General features: G+C 47.3%; 1 protein-coding gene across 1 annotated transcript in view; it reads right to left on the reverse strand.

Annotated features, from left to right (window-relative positions):
• Positions 1-16,386: 16,386 nt before the first annotated feature.
• EPSTI1 (epithelial stromal interaction 1) overlaps positions 16,387-22,901 on the reverse strand; it is a 236,271-nt gene continuing 229,756 nt past the window's right edge. Inside the window, exon 8 of the mRNA XM_085621814.1 lies at positions 16,387-17,862. The gene's annotated coding sequence lies outside the window, so the exon portion shown is untranslated. The remainder of the gene's footprint in view (positions 17,863-22,901) is intronic.

Genomic DNA, 22,901 nt, shown 5'->3' on the forward strand with positions numbered 1-22,901 from the left:
TGTAACATAGTCTTGCTCTTTGGCTTCCTCTTCAATACCAGCATCATCCGTCTGTAAACTCTGAACCTCCTTCAGAATTCCAGATGTTGATGGACCGATGAATGATGTTTCAGTTTCTCTGTCTGAGGGTCTTTTGTAATAATCCTCATCCTGAGTTGGTAATTGCTGCATGTTTGTATCAATTTCAGAGTCACCTTGTTCATTTTCATTGGTCTGCTCATGAGTATCATTCTGCTCATGGATATCATCATTTTTTTGTTCTTCTTTATGGTCGTCAGCGCCTGTTTTACCAAGTGCATCAGCAGTACTCTGGCCAGAGGATTCTCCATCTTTAGGTTTCCCTTGGGTGATAAAGTTCAGGATTGCTCCTTCCTGTGACACTACGAAAGCCTGCTGAGCCACCTTTCTCTTTCGTTTCGAATAACCAGATTTGTGTACTCAAATTCTCTTCATTTTGCTTGCAATGCAGCGGGCGAGGCTAGCAGTGGGTAGGGAAAAAAAGAAGACAGCCACAAGTAAACACCGCCCCTGCACTCCTGACTCACATTTCCCTCAACATACAGCGCCGATCTGTACCACTCCCTACCCCTGGCGCACGGTGACCACCTCTCCGACCCGCGCCCTCTCAGAGATGAATCGTGAGAGAGAGGCTCTCTCTCACGATTCATCATGCCCTCCTTTCCCATGACCACCAGAATACCTCCAGCTCGCCACCTCACATGGCTTACCTCCACCCAGACCCAAAGCACACACCATCTACAATAACATCCTCACCCAACCTTCCCCACGCCCCCGGCTCCTCACCCCCACGGGCTGGGATACATTCCTATGACTGATCTGCCCTCCTCCCCAGGGCTCCCCACACCCTCGTCCAATGGCTCACCTTCCCTCGGGTTCACTCTGCAGTGGCACACGCTGACCTCCGCACTCCCCCTCCCCATGCCCTGACCCTCGGGCTGCTCACCTCGCAGCTGGCACCAAAGGTTGCACACTGGCATGCTATCCTCTGCAAGGCGGCCTTTCTTGCCCAGGGTCTCTAGGCGCGCCGGTGCATGGCCTCGGCCGGTCTCGGTGCTGCTCGCTGCACGCCGGGCACGGGTGCTGCCACCCCTCCTGCCGCCAGTGATGCATGGTGCTTCTGTAACCCCTTCGCTGCAGGACTCGCGGGCACTCCGGAGGTGCCAGATCTGGACTATTAAAACAAGCTCGATTCTCCTGAAAAAAAAGTTCTAAACAAGCACAAGACCTACCAGAAGAGCCCGAAACAAAGCCGACCCCACACAAAGACGAGACTGGGTTAGAAAGGAAAAGAGTATAAGAACAACCATTCAGCGTGCATCACATTAGATTTAGCACGCCTCAGTCGTTCATGCGCCAAATCCCTGCCAGGGGCTGCCACGAATATGTATTGTATCCGATTCCTCGTGGTGGCCCCTGGGGTTTGGTGGCCCTGTGCAGGTGCACAGCTTGCACATGCCTAAGGCCGCCCCTGTTTCAAGGGAAGTTCCGAAAGTTTCCATGCCACGAAAGCAGTAGACCATTTTTTATTATCAAGGAAAATAATTCCGCTGCATTCGACACTCTGGTACCGACAAAACATTTCCTTATCATTAATGCTGCTGGTTCTATCAAAGGTGCGAAATGGAAAAGAGATCGCACAAACTTTAGCCGGACCTGCACATAGCAAGGCGTCAAGGAAACCAAACTGGAAGAAACAACCACCTATGAGGTGAAGCCTTTTAAGAATGGTTTGCCAGCACAGCTTTATGCAAAACGTGTTGTTGCCGATTCTTACAACATATACACAGAGTGGATAACTTACGCTCCACCCAGAGGAGCATCACTCTCCCCCCTAATGCAATTGGCTTTTTACTGTATCAGTTCCCCTTCCAGAAAATGCTCTATTGGAATGCACAAGCGACTATAATTAAACATGGTTGGTCTATGCCTGTATTTACATGCTTTGACACATTAAAGCCGCACCTATTGGCTTTGTCACTGCCCATTTAATGTGATAAGCAGGATAATTGCAAATTAGCTGTAAAGGATGCCTACTGAAAGTCTCTTTGCATGTGTGAAGTCAATTCTTTCGTATGAAACACCTAGCAAATATATTATCCAATTCTTAAACTGCAAAATAAATGCGGCTCACAATCAAAAATGCAAAGTGGTCACAAAACGAGCACAAGATTCACTACTTCTGATCTTGCCTATAGGCGTGGGCAATACTCACTCCGTGCTCTGTGTTGCAGACTTTTTCTTGAGCACAGCTCACCTACGTTCAGTTGGCGAGCGCGAGCAAGAAAAATTGAGCGCTAGACAAGTCCTGGTGCAATTTCTCAATGCAGGCGGTTGCGGCAGGTCGCTACCGTTGGCGCTGAGAATGCTGCAGTGGGAGTAGAAATTCTACTTGAGTGGCAGGAAAGAAGCAGCACCTTCTGGCATGGCGCATGGGGCAGTTCGCGCTGATTTTACAGTGTGGAACAAGCTTCAGGTGCTAAAAATCAGCACGATGGGCCAAAATTCCACTGCTCCCAGAATCTCACTAGATTTTATGTAACTATGTGGAATTCCACGGAGTAAAACTCCGCAAGTTCTTCCCGCCCCTATTTAAGCCTCTTCAAAATCTCATTCTCTGCTTCTCAGAACGACCATAAAAACTGACTTTGTGAAGGTAATTTCCTTGTCACAGATATTTGAAACCGTCATCATGAGGTAATGTACTGGTTTCGTACAATAAAGTGTTTGTCTTTATGTTTAGGAATTGTGCTTATATGGAATTCATTTGATATATCCAAATGTGTGTTAATCAATACTGATTTTGATCTACTAACCGTACATAGTGCCTCAAAACATAGGCATTCATTTGACCTTTGCCACGGAGTACACATTTGGGTCCGGTCGAGACAGAAATCATGTAACTGGAAGTAATAAAACGGACATTGAAGTTGGATTGCAAAAGTATAAACAGCGAGCTACTGAATGTTAACAGTTATATCAAGCAAAGGACCCTTAGGCGTCCTTAGCCAGATCATCAACGATGAAAACCAGGACTTCCTTGTCTTGGATTGCGGCCTGAATCAAGCGAAAACATGGAAAGAACAAAATTAACTGCTGGCACTTGTGGGCTGGCAGACTATCAACACCAGCACCTCCTTGAAATCCTTCCTCTCAGATTGGAGTCAAACCGAGATGGGCTGGACCACAGAATCTTGATCACGTGATGGCCATGCCACATGGCTCATCCAGGTACCGTCATCGCGCAGCATTTACAAGCTTCCACTCAAACAAGAACCGAGTAACTATTTCCAAATGTACTAACCAATATCCAGTGTCGCGATGTGCTACCCACCAGTCCTCCCGCACTGGGAAGCGTATCTATACCGCAGGACCTCAGTGTTTCCACAGCGCGAGGCACACCACTACTTCATGTACCTGGTGCCTCCCCACCTGATGTGCACAGCAGTTCCGCTGCAGACCACCTGCTGCAGAGCCATTTCACCAGCAGCTCCACAACTAAAAGCTTTCGGCTTGCCTTCAACAGTCTAGTGGCAGCACTGGATCCAGGTCCAAGAGGTTCTCAAGAGATTAGGGGAGGGAAAAAACGAATGGGTGCACCTGGGTCAGCCTCGGCAATATCTGCTCCCATGGGCTGGGTGGTGGTGGAAGAGGGTGTATGAGAGAGGCAGCACATAATGTTTCCCCTATGTAGCAAATTTCCAGGGTAGAGGATAGATGAAGCTGCATACCAACACAGGTCCCAGGGCCCACCAAATGAGGCCGATACATGAAGGAGGAGAGGAGCTGAGAAACATCCGATAAAAGGAGGAGCTAGAGACCGTCCTATACAAGAGACCACCTATAAACAGGGGAATCATTTCCAACTGGGTACATACGTTTTACAATTGTCTTGTAGGAATCCTTAGTCGAGGTTGCTAACACACTCCTATCCATTTGTATCCTAAAACAGTGGGAAGATCCAGGATCATGTAAACTGTATAAGGATTGTGAACTGGAAATTATTTAGGTAGGACAGCATTGAGTGGGTGTGACCTGTCCCAGGACACCCCCGCGCCACACGGCCACCAGCTGCTTCGTGTGCTCCTCTCCTCGCTGCTGCCCGCAGAGCCCGCCTCGCTGATCCCGACCCTCTGCCTCGCTGATCCCGACCCTCCGCCGTATCTGCGTGTGCTTCTAACCTCTGCTTTCTCCCCATTTGTGCCGTTTTGATTTCGTGTTGTTTCCAATTTTGCACGGTTACCCTTTTCTTGGTTTCCCATTCGTGCTGCTTTTTCTCTCTTCCCCAATTGAGTTATTGGCATAGGCATTGTGTCCCCCAGTGCTGTGTCTGTTTACTATTGACCCCTGTGCCTGCCCGCCCCGCTCCCCGCTTCCCGCCGCTGTGCTAGCGGCCACGCCCCCTTTTCCTTCTGTGCCCTCCCCGCTCCCGCCTCCCAGCTGATCCTCCCTCCCTCCCACTTGGCCATAAATGGCGACAGCACGGACGCGCAGCGGGCGCGCCGATTGTGCGCCGAAGGCGCGCCAAAGGTAAGCCCGACTGCGCCCGTCCGCGCCTGGACCGCGCCCAGCGCCAGGACCCCTGGCCCCCACCAACGCAAGACGACCCGACAGACCTACGACGTCGCCGCCCTCAACGCACTCAATGCCGGCCGGAACCCCGCCTGCTGCCGGGCCGCCCCGAAACGCTTCCACGGACCCTTCTCCTGCACAACCTGCAAGTTCACCTGCCTCCGCCAAGCCAAACCCCAGCAGCGACCTCAAGTGCTTCCTGCTCAACACCCGCTCCGTCCACAGACACGCCGTCGAACTCTGGAACCTGCTCGACACAACATCACCAGACGTCGCCTTCCTCATGGAAACATGGATGAATGCCTCCTCAGCCCCCAACATCGCCATCGCCATCCCGGATGGATACAAGATCATCAGGAGGGACCGCGTCAACCAGACTGGGGGAGGCATCGCCATCGTCTACAAGAACACCATCCGCATCACGACCGACGCCGACGACACCTACACCGCCGCCGAACACCTCCACTTCCAGATTCACACCGACCCAAAGACGACCCTCAGAGGCACCCTCATCTACAGACCCCCGGGACCACGTGCACAATTCAGCAAGGACATCACGGACTTCATCAGCCCACACGCCCTCCCCTCCGCCGACTACATCCTCCTGGGGGACCTCAACTTCCACCTGGAGAACAACAAGGACCGCAACACCGTCACCCTGCTGGACAACCTCGCCAACCTCGGACTCAAGCAACTGGTGAACACCCCCACCCACTACGCCGGACACACGCTGGATCCCGTCTTCTCATCCAGCAAGCACATCGCCTTCAGCCACTCCACCGGACTTCACTGGACAGACCACAGCTGCGTCCACTTCCGCTTCAGAAAACCACTACCCACCACCACCCGCAGCAGGTTCCTCACAGAAGCTGGAGCAAGATCACCGCCGATCAACTCACCACCTCCCTCAGCCAGAACCCACCTGCCGGCACACTGGACCCCAACGAAGCAGCCCGCAACTTCACGCAGTGGCTGACCGCCTGCACCAACGACCTCGCACCACTGAAGAACCCTCCCAGCAAACCCAGATGCAAGAAGGCCCCCTGGTTCACCGACGAACTCAAGGACTCCAAGAAAACCTGCCGCACCCTCAAGAAAGCCTGGCTCCTCGACCAGACCACATGACCGCCCTCAAACACGCCACCCGCAAGCACCACCAACTCATCCATGCCACCAAGAAGAAATCACTGAAGGATCGACTGGACAACAACGCCCGCGACAGCAAGGAACTCTTCAGCATCGTCAAGGAGTTCTCCAACCCCAGCACCGGCAACAACAACATCACCCCATCACAAGATCTCTGCGACTCCCTCGCCTCATTCTTCCACCGCAAGATCGCCGACATCCACAACAGCTTCGGCGCACCATCCCCGCACCCAACCGTCGAACCAACGCACCCCACCGCCACCCTCCGCACCTGGACTGCAGTGACCACCGAAGACACAGCCCGCACGATGAACACCATCCACTCGGGATCTCCGACTGACCCCTGCCCCCACCACGTCTTCAACAAGGCCGACTCCACCATCGCACCCCAACTCCGAGACATCATCAACACCTCCTTCGACACCTTCCCGGAGAGCTGGAAGCATGCCGAGCTCAGCGCCCTACTGAAGAAACCAACAGCAGACCCCACCGACCTCAAAAACTTCCGCCCCATCTCGTTCCTCCCTTTTCCTGCCAAAGTCATCGAGAAGATCGCCAACAGACAGCTTGCCGCCTTCCTCGAGACGAATGGATCCCTCGACCCCACGCAGTCCGGTTTCAGAGCCAACCACAGCACCGAGACCGCCCTCATCGCAGCCACTGACGACATCCGAGCCCTTCTCAACAACGGGGAAACAGCGGCACTCATCCTTCTGGACCTCTCCGCCGCGTTCGACACGGTCTGCCACCGCACCGTAGTCCAACGCCTCAGCAACACCGGCATCCAAGAGAAGGCATTGAAATGGATCATCTCGTTCCTCGCTGGAAGAACACAGAGAGTCCGCCTCCCCCCGTTTCGTTCCGAGGCCACCGAAGTCATCTGCGGCGTCCCACAAGGATCATCACTCAGCCCCACCCTCTTCAACGTCTACATGAAACCTCTCGCAGCCATCGCATGCCAACACAACCTCAACATCATCTCCTACGCCGACGACACCCAGCTGATCCTCTCCCTCACCAGAGACCCCGACACCGCCAGAACCAGCCTCCACGAAGGGATGAAAGACGTCGCCGAGTGGATGAAGAACAGCCGCCTGAAACTGAACTCAGACAAGATGGAAGTCCTCATCCTAGGACCATCACCCTCTGCCTGGGACGACTCCTGGTGGCCCCAAGCCCTGGGCACCGCCCCCAAGCCGACAGACCGCACACGCAACCTGGGCTTCATCCTGGACTCCTCCCGCTCGATGACCAGACAAGTCAACGCCGTCTCCTCTTCTTGCTTTCACACCCTATGCATGCTCCGCAAGATCTTCCGATGGATCCCGATCGAAACCAGGAAGACGGTCACCCAGGCCCTCGTCACCAGCCGGCTGGACTACGGAAACACCCTCTACGCCGGAACCACAGCCAAGCTACAGAAAAGACTCCAACGCATCCAGAACGCCTCCGCCCGACTCATCCTGGACATCCCTCGACGCAGCCACATCTCCGGCCACCTGAGGAACCTGCACTAGCTCCCCGTCAACAAGAGGATCACGTTCAGGCTCCTCACCCACGCACACAAGCCTCTCCACAACCTGGGCCCCAAGTACCTCAACGACCGCCTGACCTTCCACACGCCCACATGCCAGCTACGATCCGCTAGCCTCGCCCTCGCCGCCGTACCACGCATCCGAAGAGCCACCGCCGGAGGCAGATCCTTCTCCTACATGGCGGCCAAGACATGGAACTCCCTCCCCATCCACCTTCGGCTGACCCAGGACCACCTCGCTTTCAGGAGACAACTCAAGACCTGGCTGTTCGAGCAGTAGCTCCCCCCAAGCGCCTTGAGACCCTTCCGGGTGAGTAGCACGCTATACAAGTGGTATGATTGATTGATTGAGTGATGTGTAACTTGTGCCCATTATCATAAAATATAAAACTTGTCTACACCGTTAAGCATTGTGTGCAGGATACTGACCAACAGTGTGGCATGCAAATTATTAAAAATATAGAAAACTGGTTAGTTATTACTAAACACCTTCACTACATAGAACAGTTACATAAAATAAAAAGGCTTCTGGCTGTACAGGTCCAAAACTAAAACCTTATTACAGAAGGCTACAGTCCCAGTACCTGCCTCTCTGAAGGGTCTATCAGACTTCGAGTACCTCTGAAAAATTAAACATACTAGGGATCATAAGGTGAACGGGGGCATTGGGAGTTACAATACGAGACAGTGAGGAGCGCATGATGGCAGCGCTCAGCCAGGAGTGACTAGGGTGGCCCACCACCCCAATAGCCCTCGCAGGTCTGAAAAGTCAGCATGCAGCCAAACCTGCTAAAAATCGCTGCCAGGACTCTGCCGCACTACATACCCCCAGACTACATACGGGGTGGCAGGCGGGCTGTGCAAAAGGAAGCTGCTGGGACGACCCGGCATCTGAGCACCTCCACATGGCTCATCTAGGTGAACTGGAGGGGGCTGACACAGCCCTAGGGTGCCCCAGGATGTGAATCCTGCTAGCAGAGCGGACGTTTTTGGCTGCTTGCCATCCTCCAATGACTCAGGGGTTGGTTGATTTCCAGCAGCTCACCAGCAACCAGCCTGCTCTACTCCCAATGGAGGAGGCCCTGACCTGTGGCAGCCCCTGGCCCTGCCCCTCCTCAGTGCAGTATCCACAAGGGCATCAGGCTAACTTCCCTGTTGCGCTGCAGAGGCCCAGCCTTAGCAGCTGCGCCTACGTTTGGCTTCCCTTTGTTTCTGTTACCAGGTGGCTGTCATATCGCAGGTTCCTAGGGCACCACAACACATGGGGGTGCCCAGACAGAGAGAGACCATCCATGTTGTATTCACAGGCAGACACCAGACAATATAGACTGCAACAACCCTAGCCAACTTAACACTGCCTCGTCCCACTTGTCAGGGAATTGTAGAGAGAATGGGTTGCCACAGGTGCTGGGAGCCCTGCCCTTTCCCAATCTTTCCTACTCTGCCATCTGCCCTTGGTGACTTATTCGTACTCCGACAGCAATGCTGGTCAGGAGAAATAGATCAGCCTCAACTTCCGCACAGCAGAAAATTGAATTACAAGCGACCAACCTCTACCACAATAATCCTACAGGCCATCACTGACTCAAAAACTTTGAGGCCAAGATTGATGAGGTTCAAGTTGATGACTCCTCTCTAGCAGGACCTTTGTGGGACTGTTGAGAGTTATAGAGGGAGAGGTGAATTAGTTGAACTGTAGGAAACAGTAAGAGTGCTAAAGGTCACTGTGGCGTGGCTGTAGACTGAACCCACCACTTGCAGGTGGAGGATGCAGAAGGCTGCTGCCGCCGGAACAACCTAAGATTCGTGAGCGTCCCAGAGGGGGTTGAAGGATCAGATCCTACCTGCTTCCTGATGACCTGTTTAGAGGCCTTCTTACCTGCACAAGGCTGATTTTGATGCTTTGAACTAGTGCGTGTCCATCGGGCCCTGGGAATGAAGCCACCCTGGGAGTCCCTGCCAGGCCTATTAGTACCAGAGTCCTGAATTTTCGAGACGGAGACCTGGTCATTCGTACTCCCAAGGAAAAGGGCAATATCCAACATGATATCCACACTAGAATGGTCTTCCCAGACTACACAAGAAATGAACAAAGGAAAAGGAAAACGTTCATCTGTAAAAAACAAAAGGTGAGAAACATGTTGCTTTTCCCTCCAAAGTTTGTCGACTTTTCAATCCTGCTCTTTCTTTTTTGACTCACCAGAAATGGGTTGGAAGTGGGTGGAGGAACACCCTTTTAACTGAGGGACTGGGCTGCACTTAGGAAACATACTCGTTAGTGGCGATGCTTAATCCTGAGGTCTGCTGGCAGAGAAGGCCAGGGTTTGACGGTTGAGTCAAGGAGGAACCCCGGCCTCTCGCTTCCATGAGGACTACAATGGGAGAGGGAGAAGAAACGGACTGGGTCTTCCGGCGAGACAGTCATCTCCTCCGCAAGAGCCTGCTCAACAGTTACCCCACCTGACTTTGGATCTGGATGCCAACCACACGACCGCAACAAGATCACTCCCAACAGCACCACTATCGCACAGACTTCTCAGTGGGCACACACATTACACAACGGCATTCTGTTTTCACTACATGCTCAAGCTTGCCTTGGAGTAGGCACGCGCGGTCTCCACTAGTCATTGATGGAGAATTACACTCAAATGATCCACTACAATGCCGTACCTGAAATGGTATGGGCACTGGCAATCTAGCACTAGAGTCTGCCCATCATGTTCAATACATTTTTTTCTGAAGAGGTATTATGTTGTTTCATTGTTTGGTTGGGGTGTTGCCAGCAGAGTAAGGGATGCTACCCTGCCTGGGAAAGGGGCATCTGACCTAGTTATATAGGACAGGCAGTTCACTGTTCAAAGTATTGGGGGGTGGATAGTTCTCTATATTGTTGTATTCACTCATGGGCCTTACTCTCTCAATATGACCACACTCAGACCGAACACAATTATGTGACTCGTGACCTCTACACCAGACAAGACCTCTCAAAAAGCTGACCACTTGCTACATAATCTTACTTGGATCATCAATGGACTCATCAATAAAATTAAAGGAGGAACCATCATCAGATGGGACAAACAACTGGGGGCAGATATAATCCTCCTACAGGAGACACACCTTGCGGGCAATCATTGCTGGTGCCTACAGACACTGCTTTAATGTAGCATACCACACTGGTTTCCAATGTGGCTCCAGGGGTGTAGCTGTTCTGATCCACAGCCGCCTTCCCTTCCGGGTGTAACACATATGTCTCAATGACTTGGGGTGATTTCTCTGGGTTGCAGAATCACTCTGGGCTTCTTCTATAATTTTTTGCTTTGTATAAGCCCTATCCACTCTGATGCAATCATTTTTTGCACGCCTTACTGACGCTGTCCTTTCAGCCACCTGGGACTTACATCGGCCTGGCCGCTACCGCGCAATCAGCCCTCATCTCATTTACAAGCATAATTTGCTGATGCGATCTGTCTGGCGCCACTACTACTACTACAGGGCAGAAGGCAACCATTTCCTATCTGGAGTTTATGGTACTCGCTCCCACCTCTAATATTTCATGGCCCCACTGCCTACTTAAACTATATTACATCCTTTTACACATGTGTGGTCTTTTTGATCACGCCCCGGATCGACAATTCTTCCAAGAAAATGCAGGGTCCGTGGATTCTGCAGCAATTCAAGGGAGGGTGGGGGGGGGGCATATGGTGCAGTGATACGGGTAGGTGATAATCCGAAAAGGACCTATAAGAAAAGGGAGACTTTATGCAAGATTGCCACCTTTGATCAAGCGGCACAGACCATCACTATGCAGAGCGAGCCTCAGAGGAAGCGCTTCACAACCTTACATGAGCTACTCTAACACCAGCAACTTCAAACTTGATGAAGCCAGAAAACTCTAGTAGGCCCTCAACATGCTTACAAAACAGGCAAGTTACTACATTGGCCGAGCCAAGCCACAAGCAGACATCGTCATATGACACAAATCAAGGATAAATCAGGCACAATACACATGACCACCGCAAATACATTTTCTCTGTAGTACACCTCACTCTACGCTCAGACTCGGACCTTCCCAGCGGAGGAGATTGAACACATATGTCTTGGTCATTGAAGTGCCACGGATCACAGATAAATGACACACGCTTGAAGAACCAGTCACTGTTGGCAAGATCGCTATGGCCGCTTCTAAGCTATCTATAGGGAAAAGCCCTGGCCCCAATGGCCTTCCTACGGCATTCTTTCGCTGCCAATCTGATGTGCTCACACAATCTCTACTAGACCTATATACGGAGGTGTAATAAACAGGCCATCTCTCCAGAGACCTAGAGGAATCACACATCACCACAATACTTAAAGCGGACTGCCCACACATCTCTGCTCCTTATTTAAGGCGATATCGCTGATCAACTACAAAACTAAAATACTTCACAAAATACTTGTGACACGGCTTCCTATGGTTATTTTGGACATGGGCCATAAAGATCATAGTGGCCTTATGCCATGTAGATCTACGTACAACATCTGCCACTCGCATAACGTACTTGTGGCAGCTGATCTATTACAGTGGCCACTGGTGGTGATGTTCATAGACACTGAGAAGCGTTTTGACTGCTGTCTGCATATTTACTCCCACTACTCTGATGCCTCAGCTTTGGCCCACATTATTTGTCATATGTTAAATTACTATATGACAACCCATATGCTCAAGTGAGAGCTGGGGGTCCCAGGTCAGCACTGTTCGCTGGTGAACAAGGAATACGACAGGGATGTACCTTATTGCCCTTTCTGTTTGCTCTGGCAGTACAGCCCCTATCCCACTCTCTCCACACAAACCCATACACACAGAGCTTAAATGGTCTGACACGTGAGGACAGTGCGTTCTATGTGGATGACCCTTGGTGATCCCCATAAGTCTGTACCAATCATTATGGTCAGCTTTTATACGTTCGGGCACTACTCGAAACTCTGGGTCAATTGGGTAAACAAGATCAGATGGGTATGACGGTTTCCCCTTTTTGAGTGTTCACGTTCAAGCTACTGCGAATCAGAAAAAAATGCATCATCTTACCTCTCTGCTCATGGCCCCAGGGGCAAGGCCTACAAATGTGGTCCTAGTGTCCACTGTCTTTTCTGGGGCATTACTGAAAATGATTACCCTCACCAGGCTGCTATAAATGGTAAACAACTATCCATGCTACACATCTAAAGCAATCGTAACATCATTCACTTCTGCCCTTACCACATTTATATGGGGAGGTGGGCCTCAACGAGTGGTGTTCAACAAATACTGTTAAGTCCACCCATGACAGTGGACTGGTGATGGTTGACTTGCTATCGCACTATAAAGCGTCCCACTTGCTTGTCTTCAATGACTGGGATCACAGTCCATCGGCCGATCTGGCATATACAGTCAACAGCTGTTTCACAGGTAACCATTCTGCCCCTTCATTACATCTATGGACGTTGATTACCACCACAGATCACCCCCTCCCTCCTTTGACATGCATGGTTTTATAAAGGTGTAGAATGTGGAAATTGACACATAAGGACCCCTGGCGGGATGGCAGGCTAACTGTAGAGACACCCCTGTGGCAGGGAACCCTCCTGTCTGATGTTACATCACTCGATGGATTCTAGGGGTTGGGACACCCAGAGTATCTCCGCTCAGTCATATCGTACACTGCACTGACATGATTTGGGACTCGAACGCTCACAATTCTATGGGTACCTGAAACTAAGGTATGCCCTTTGACCCTACCCAACCATGCTCATCAAAATACCAGATTAAAGCTCCATCAAGGCGAAACGGATTTTAACTCCCCTTCTTGACAGAGGTTTGGGTTATAACAAATCCTTACTGACCAATACCCCAGACTCCTTCCCGAAACTACGAGAGAAATAGGAAGGTGAATTTGAAGACTGAGTGGGCCTTGGCTTGTTTCCGGTCCAGGGAAGACATGGCTTGGCAGTTCAGGCTGGACTGTTCCCATGAGGCACTGATTTGCATGTGGCCATGTCTGAACTGGGGTGGCAGAGTGGGCTAAAGAACGGTGATGGATTAAACCCAGATCAGTTGACTGGGGGTGAGTGCTTGCAATGTTCAACACTCCGTCCATCATTTCCTTTGGTTTTTGCTTGGCTCTGATGGGCCTGCAAGAATCAGCAATAACTGCAAATACCACCTACATTGTATAGACCGGACACCAAAGCACCTAAGGCGTGGAACAGAGTTCCTGATCCTACCTGCCTTCGATGTGGAATTGCTGTGGAGGACTTTTTACACTTCCATTCAGCCAATGTTTGGTGCTATCCTTAATCACCCTGTAGACCTTAACCCCAAGACAGCCCTCCTTAACATTGTACACAATGAGGGGTCACACATGCTGAACGGATATTGGTGAAACTTGGCCCAGCGATAGGCAAGAGAAAAATAGCGTGTCAGTGGCGACAGGCAACGGCCCCCACACTGGGGACTGGAGGGCCGAAATGGATCTATGCTACCCAAGGGAAATACCGGTCTATACAGCCCTTGGGTGACTGAAAAAACAAACAAGGGTATGGGGTCAGTGGCAAAAATACAGACAGGATGGGGGGATAATCATGTTTGTTATTGGATATTTCTCGCTTTTCGTGGGTTGATGGGCCAAGAAAGCTTTGTGGTCATGGTACTCTTTCATGGTGTTTTAATTGAAATGTGCGCTGCTTGAACACATGTTCAGTGTTATTTTTTTGTTCTAGCTATTCTATGTCAGTTACAGAGAAAACACAATAAAAAGTTGGGGGAAAAAAACAACGAAAACCCTCCACTGGAACCAGGATTTTTAAATTAAATATTTTATATACATTTCACATGTCAATGGCCCAAGAGATGTACAAAATGGGCCCCCAAGTACATATCTATAGATTTACTCACATGCATTTTAAACCATATTAAACAAAAACATTCAAACGTCTAAAACATGGAGGAAGACATCTGCGAGTTCAAGGACAAGCCGTGAACAAGTTGAACCGCACACTCAGGCCTGAACCTAATCACACCTGCTTGAGAAAACTTGTCAAAACTGAGTTTTGTTGCAGGCATTCACCTTGCATCCAGCTGGACTGCCTCTCATCCTTCCTGAGACCAAACTCGATGTTACCTTCTATACAATGCTGCTAGAATTTCGAATTGACATCTAACTGGCAGAGTAAGAATGATCTACTTCTTTCAATAAATAACTTTCATAAAAATAAAAAAAAACTCGTACAAAATAGGTTACGAAAAATTACACGTGAACAGACACCTGGAAAAGATTAACAATGGCTAAATACAAAATTACAAAGGTAAATACATTAAACTATGAACTCCTAACATATATTCAATCGCAATGGCGTTAAATGCAACACAAGAAAAAATCTTATAAGTCAAACCAAGAATGGGTACCATCATAAAGTACACATAACCGTTCCAAAATCAGCAACAGAATCACTAACGTTGTCACATGGATGAGGAAAGTAAAACTTGCTTTCCCTACACCATATACAAATTGTGGAATAGAATCTTGCACACCTCAAGCTGGCTATCATTGACTGACTGGCTAACAGGGAAGTCTTGCAGAAACAAATGGATATGGTGGACGTGCTACTAGTAGAAACCAAAATATGAACCACACACAAAGTGATGTTTTCCAGGCCTGATGTGTTCCTCGTCAAGATTATGCATTAAAGCAGAATCACTCCACCTAAATGTATGGCTTCCAATGTATGGTTTGCCCTAGACATTATATATGCATACCCAAGGAACTGTGAAAAGCCCTTCTTAAGATCTTGGGGAGTAAGGAAAAACACCCGGACTGTGTATCCCTTTGTTGAAAGTGTGTGCAAACTGACAAAGCCAATAGGTCTGATATTTTTGTACTATCGCAGGCAAGCATGCATGTTTGCCTATATATGTATTACCACATTAAACCTGGCTTTCCAAGGCTTTGCCAATGCTGGTTGCTTTGTTTGTAATTTCAGAAAACGTAACTGTTGAGTCACTAAAGCTCTGTACTTAAAAGTACAAATTCCAAAATGAAGCTTTATTCAGCACACCTCATGCTAGAATATTCCACTACCAACTGACCAAAAGGAGCTGCACTCTATAAACCACATTCTAATTTCACATTCCTAAAAAAAGCTCTACATTTACTTCACAACACCTCTCCTCCCCTCGACATGACATAGAACAATCCAACTTTGAACACTAACATAACATGGAAAGGGGTTAGTAACAATGCAAAGATAACCAAACATACACACAAATAAACATACACAGGATCAAAACACCGACAAATCCCACACACCCCACAGGGAAATCACATCATCCCATCCTCGTCACCAGTTGTTAAACATGTCAACTTGCACATTTACGGTATAAATTCCAAGAGGAAGCTTCATTAACGATTATTCGCGCAAGAACAGTCCACCCCAACCATATTCTATTTCTACATTCCTAACCAAATCTCTAGATTTATAGCGCAACAATAACTTAAGAATGGATCTTATTTGTGGGGTCTAAATAATCCAGCGCATTGACTTTTGCACCATAAAAAAATGTAGAACTCAAAATAACTATAATGGATCTTAATCTGCTTTCTTATATAATAGGAATGATGGTTCTGAAAGAAATCTAACGCCACTACATGAGATTTTGTCACACTGAACTTGCATACAGGATGTTCACATTACTACGATTTTCTATCCATGGTCTTTAACATGTCCAAGTACCATTAATTTCAGCAGAAGGGCAATAGTTTTCACTTCTGTGCCAAACCGGACAATAACCACTCAAACGTTCAGGTACTAACCAATGGAAAACTTCAACATGACACTTTAAATCATTCCACACTGATTTTCACAACTTCAACGTAAATTCACTTAATTCTATCATCGTTTCTGAATTCCACACATTTTCTTTGCTATGTCATTAAGATGTAGAATAAGTTTAATAATATCAGTCTTTTGCTTCGAAGAGTGAATTATCATGCCTCAGGCTGAAAAACCTGGGAAAGATTCACGAGGACAGGCCAGCGACAGTAAAGGTTTCGCACATCATTGATTACTTAACATATTACCAACAGTGAAAATGAAGGACGCAGTCTAGTAAAGAATTTATTGAAAGTAAAGCATATTTACACGTTCAGGATTTCTCTTTTTTTTTCTAAAAAAGATAATGCAATAAAGTATGAATATATATTTAAAAGTAAAATAGTTTTTAAAATATACACTTTATAACATTTTACACAGACGTAATCACACACATTTTGATGTACATACATTTAAAAAGAAACAATATAAATAGAGTTTATTCAAAGCAAAGCTTTTTTACTTTTTCAGGATTTAATATAATTTTATATAGTATAGCTAAATTGTATCGTTCCAAAACGTAGCTAATAAAAAAGTAGATTAATATAGATTTATTTTTCAGGAACATTTTAAATATATTTGGTTTTCCTTTACGGGCCATAATTTAAAATCATATCACGAGACAGTCATTATTTAGAAAAGTGCACAAAATACTGTACACACACTAAATTCATTCCTAAAAGGAGACAACTGCTCAAGGGTTGTGGGAAATAATGCAGGGATTTGACGACCTGTAGTTATGGCTCCTTGCGGCATGAGAAGAAAGGTACACCTACCGTAACAATCTCTCTGTGTTTAGTAAGACAAATGTTGGGGAGTGCACAAGCGTGACCCACACAAATGCAAAATTAAAGAAACTGAGGCTGGTAAACATTGTTAGAGGCGGACATTAAGCTTCAATATGCACAACGTCCACAATGTTTTACAATATTCCGGCATGGGGTGTTGGGATGATAAATATTCCAAGGGATTGTCACATTTTGTTAAACTTAAAAAAAAAAAAAAAATTGTAATGGGACATCAAAAGTGCCATCTGAACAAAAGAGACTACATAAAGTTAGATAGGCCCAAAAATGAAAAACTTGATCGTGCCCTGCAAAGTAGATACATGTGCAAATGTCCATCTTTTAAAAGGTACCGTCGTGTGAAGTGTGTCAAAATCTGAGCTTGTAGGCTTATAATATTAATGCTGTTAATTCCGTACATAGAGAGGGCTTGTGTTCTTCAACAAATGAATTAAATAGGAAGGTACCACTGTAAACATTACTATCAAATAGAGCAAAGGAGGTCATGGTATTTATATTACAATCGTATACATTTTTGTACTATTGTACTCCTACTAGTTGGCATAATGGGATTTTGACAGATAAAAAAAACACAACGGCAATCACTTTTTACAAATCACTTAATCAAGATACCAATTTCAATCGTTTCCTTTAGAATTAACAAAAAATTGACATTTTTATTACAATAAATATATAAGAATCTGGCAGAAGTCAAGCAAGTGATGGAAATTAATCACTGGACGTTACCAGCGATGCAGATTAAAGTTAGTTTAAAAAAGGCACGGCTGAACCAAGGCGTGATGGCAATGTAGTCATCCCTGGAACTGTCCAGACTGAGCTGCCGAAAGTTGTGTCAACGCAGTCATCTTTCAATCAGTAAAAATAAGTGAAACGATCAGATCTGCAAAGCCAGGTTACGAATTACTGAAAAGAAAGAAAAATACAAAATCTCAAACGCGTTTGACTATAGCAGTTCAGTAATGCCTCTGTGCTTAAACTTGGGGCCGACGTTGCAAAATATGTATCCATTACCAGCTGACAGAGTCCACGCCCATGACAAAAGGTATGAAGAAAAGGGAGACAGAGAACAATAAATAACTGTTACTTAACGACAAGATAACTTTTGGGGTGCACGTGTGATGTAGGGGTGCAGGTCATGTTATGGTGCTGGTCTGCACAAGCGGGTGGGAAAAAGGTTCTCTTCATTTGCCAGCCCTTTTCTGCCAGTGCTTTATACTGCTGGCCGAAAATACACTGCTCAGCAATAGAAACTACTGGCCATTATCCCACACATTCCCCTGTGCAAGTGTCTCTCCGTGGCCCCTTGGTCGGGGAACATAGTTGTGCACAGACACCGAAATATTGATCAACTTTTGAGTAGTAGGGAAAATAACTTACCTTCGATAACCAACTTTCTGGTGGTTACTTTACCTGCATATTTCTCACTTTTGGAACAACCCCAGGCACCCGACTGGATGCAAAACTTTGCAATAGAAATCACGCACCGGTCGGCAGTGCCGGTTCCAGCAAGGTGCCAGAAACCGCCAGGAGTGCCACCCAGAGTCCTCGTCTATTTTTTCTGAGCCCATAGAGGCAGAGACATCATATCGAACAACATAAGGTCGAACATGGCTGTGCAGTTCAACAGAACAACGTTGGAACCTTAATCATTTTCAGGAGACTATGACCATCCTTCAGAACAGGGAGGGCAGCAGGACCAGGGAGTAAGTAAGCAGCAGATCACAGCAGTACTCTTTCGCAGGTGGTGGTCTGAAGAAGTTGTCAGAGGAGCGAATTCTGCAGCACGAATGAGCAAAATTGCAATCCACTCTCACTTCTGAGCTCAAGCATTAGTGCTTTACAAAAGGGTGGTATGAAGGCCATGTTGGTGCACGACAAATCTCTACCACAGGAACCCCCTTGGCCAATACCGATGTCGAAGCCTGCGCTCTAATGGAATGAGCAGGGATTCCCTTTGGTTCCTGCTTAGCAAAGGTAAACAAAATGTAATGCAGAGGATGAAGCACTATGGCAATGTCCTCTTCTGGACCGCCTTGCCATTGTCAGACCTAATCTTTTGTCTGGTCGCTGTAATAACTGACCGAACTAAGAAGGTCTAGCAGATGTTGACTTTTTATTGCTTTTTGGTGTTGTGTTATGACGATTTGTAAAGTGTACATCTCCCCTGGGAGGGTATACAGGCAATTGAAAGAAGGGACTGTGCCAGCTCTTGTAGGGGCCTAGTGGTAGAGTCAGGTTTTCAGTTTCTTGGGAAATTCAAGGACTGAGCTGGCTGCTCATGTGCAGGAGGAGGTCCCTGCAGGCTTTAGGAGCCAGGTACAAGAGAAGTGCCCACTGGTTCTGGCTCTCCAGATGCAGGGGACAAGAGGAGAGCAGTCAGTCAGCTGATCAGAGATTTCTGATTGAGGTGTGGAAACTGATGTGGCTGTTGAATTATGTGGGGCATAGATTGTGTAGGCCGTTGTAGGTTTTGTGTGAGGAGCTTGAAGAGCATGTGTTTCTGGATGGGCAGTAAGTGGAGGTCTTTGAGATGTGTGGAAGTATGCATCTGTGGTGGGAGTTTTGAGTGCGAGTCCCCTAGTAAGATGGGAAGAAGGAAAAAAGTTGACAGCATAATGGATTGGCCAATACGGAATGAGGTGATCACCTTTGCCAGAAAAGACGCTTTAGTCCTCAGAAATAGTTTGTCTGGGTAGAAAAGGGTAAAGAATGGTTGAACACACAACGCTTACTGCTAATTGACATGTCACGCTGAAGTGATGCCCAACAAAAACTCAGTATTAAAAGCCAACAGTCATACTTATACCGACTTTTTAGAGGCCTGGCGATCTGAAAAGATTACGTTTACCACCTTTGCCAGCAGGCGGAATGAGCTCTGATGTTCCTGTTCAAATTCCATGAATGAAGGCGGACGCCCTGAAGGTTGGAGTGCATATCCTGCCCCACCTGACTAGACGAGGAGGTCCTCTCGGAGGCAGCTGGGCAGAAGCCACAGTGAGAGTCACAGAAGGTCCGCATACCACTCTTTTTCTGGTCAGTCTTACGCAGTTATATTGACAGGTCTAGTCTTGGTGTAAATTGCTCCACACCAGAAGAATCAAGGGTATGGTGATGAAATGTGTAGAGAAACAGAAAATTACACTATCAACAAAAATGCATCCCACAAGGGTCTCTCCAGTGGAAAATGGAGGGCACCTAAGTGCAGGAGGTGTACATTCTTGCAAGTGGCAAAGTGGTCCACCTGAGGAGTGCCCCACACAGAGAAGGCTGTTCTGGATCCCTTCCACATCAGGACACCACCCCAGGTCAGCAACATGACAGCCACTCATTGTGTTGGCGTTGGTGTCCAGGGAGCCTACCATGTAGTTGGTGACCAGCCAGATCACATGTGCTTGCACCCAGAGCCTCGCAGCCGAGAGGCATCCCTGCTTGCTGACATACCACATTGCAGTCGTAATGTCTGTCAAGATGTGGACAGACGGACATAAAGGGAAGGCTGGAAAGCTTCCTGAGACAAGCAAATCGCCCACAGCTCAAGCTGGTTGATGTGTAATACTTGCTTCTCCTGGGACCAGAGTCCCCATATCTCCAGTTTATCCAGCTGCGCACCCACTACAAGGCGGATACATCATTCACTACTGTGGCCATTGCTGAAAATGGGCTAAAACAGCTTTTCTACCACCTGGTACTCCTATACCGGCCATCCTAGAAAATCCATTGCAGTGACCGATTGGATACTGATGATGTCTGACAGATCGTCCCTATGTCAGAATTACTGCAAACAGAAGCAACACTAGAGAGCCCTCATGATCTAGCATGCATGTGTTACCAGCAGAATACAGGAAACCAGCAGACTTAGCAGGTGAAGAACTGTCAAGACTGGAGCCCAAGCGGTCTCCCATAAGATCAGAGTCATATCCTGGACCTTCTGGGGAGGAGAGAAAGCCCACAAGGATGGTGTGTCCAGTAGTGCCCCTCTGAACAGGAGGCACTGAGAGGTCTCTATTTATTTATTTATAAAGTTTTATATAGCGCAAACATGATCCCGAAGGATATCAGGGCGCTTTACAATTTGAGAGAGAGGAAGGTAAAAGTTGCAGTACAATCAAAGGGATAACCCAAACAAATCAAATATGCACATCAAACAAGAAGGTTACAAGAAGATAAGGAACTACTCCTCTAGTAGTGCTGTCTGGGACTCCATCACAGGAGAGCTGGGTTCCCTCGAAAAATTGAAGTATCTAATTGATACACAAAGTGTGTTTCATCACTGTAGTATTAGGAAACATTCTGGAAAAATGTAAAGGTGTTACTTATTGGATCTGCCTACAGTACCAGCAATAATTCTAAAGCAGAGTTATCATTGGGATAGCCAAAGAGGGACAGTATTCAAATGTATCATTATTTGCGAACATACCATCCTTCTGGATCCAACTGTGACTTTGTGCCTACATTTGTAACACACCAGAAGTTGGGATCAGAATTTGATGCCATTTGACTAACACTGAAGCATGTTTAATCACCATGAACCATCGCAAGTGCTTCCCGATTTCTACCAATACTGTACTCCTTTGATGTATGGGGTGTGCACAAATCCCACAATCTGTTGAGCATAAGGAGCATGCAATTTTGCAATGACCATCATAGCCTATTTTACAAGCTATTTTTTAAACTGATGGGTGGTCTTCACTAGAGTAGTGGCGCCCTAAGGGGAAGTTCACAATATATTTGGAAAGCGATCACCAATTAAATGAGGTGCCCAAGGGTGGAGTAATTAAGGAGGCAAATAAAGGGGGGTGCAATTTGGGCAGGTTGATGTAAATGCCTGTCGAACAGCAGGGATGCTGTGGCCTTCAGGTAGTTGAATAACAACTGCAACAAGCCCACATTCAGCAGCCAATTGTCAAGGTACAGGAACACTGAACTCCTTGACTTTTGCAGATGTGCTGCACCCATCACCATTGGCAAAGACCCAGGGTTCCAATGTCAGTCCAAACAAACTGGTAGTGGATGGAACCAACCACGAACCATAGGAATCTCTTGAATGTTTGCATAATTGGTATGTGAAAATAAGTGTCCTTGCAAAGTTATAAGTTCATATCACATGAAATTGGGCCATTAAAGGAAAAGGTACATGCCTGTTTACCGTGCACAAGCATTCCCATCCACACTATTGTGCCCAAGAGAAAAATGCTCCTAGAAAAGGGCAAATATATTAACATGGAAAGGGAGATCCAGATGAACTAGTTTTTTTGATCTATGCTGTCAAGGAAAGAAAATGGTAGAAGGCACAAAGGTCCATAAGATTCATATAAACTGATTCACCTTAAGAAGTTAGGTTAGCTCATTTCCATGAAGGCAACATATATGGTCTATTATGTTAATACTTATTGAATCCTACTGATACACATGTGATGCAATGTATACCCTGCTTATTACTGGAAACTCAAAATCTGCTAAAAAAAAAAAAAAAAGGATTCAACTTCTCTGCAAGATCCGATATGAACAAGTTACTTACCTTCAGTAACGCCTTACCTGGTAGAGACTATCTAGCTGCAGATTCCTTACCTTAGAATGATCCCCAGGCATCAGACTGAATCTGGAATTTTTCTGTGAGTAGTGGCCCTGCATGCCGGTAGGTGGCATCATTCCGCTTCGCATGGCGTAGTCCGCACAGAAGAGATGTGTGAGGTGCCTATAGAGGCGCAAACCCATGGCACTGACGTCAGTTTCTTTTTGGTACTTTCCACGTCAGAAGCGCCGAGCCACAAAGAACACTGATCACTGGTGTGTGAAAAACTAGGGCCCATTCAGGGCCCTAGTTTTTCAAGGTACCTCAACTGTATGTAAGTAACTCGAATGTAAGTAACTTGTTCATCTGATAGCAACTTCTAGCCGTAGATTCCTTACCTTAGAATACATACCAAAGCAATACCTCCACA

Source organism: Triturus cristatus, chromosome 8 (genome assembly GCF_964204655.1).
Source record: "Triturus cristatus chromosome 8, aTriCri1.1, whole genome shotgun sequence".
Taxonomy (NCBI): Eukaryota; Metazoa; Chordata; class Amphibia; order Caudata; family Salamandridae; genus Triturus; species Triturus cristatus.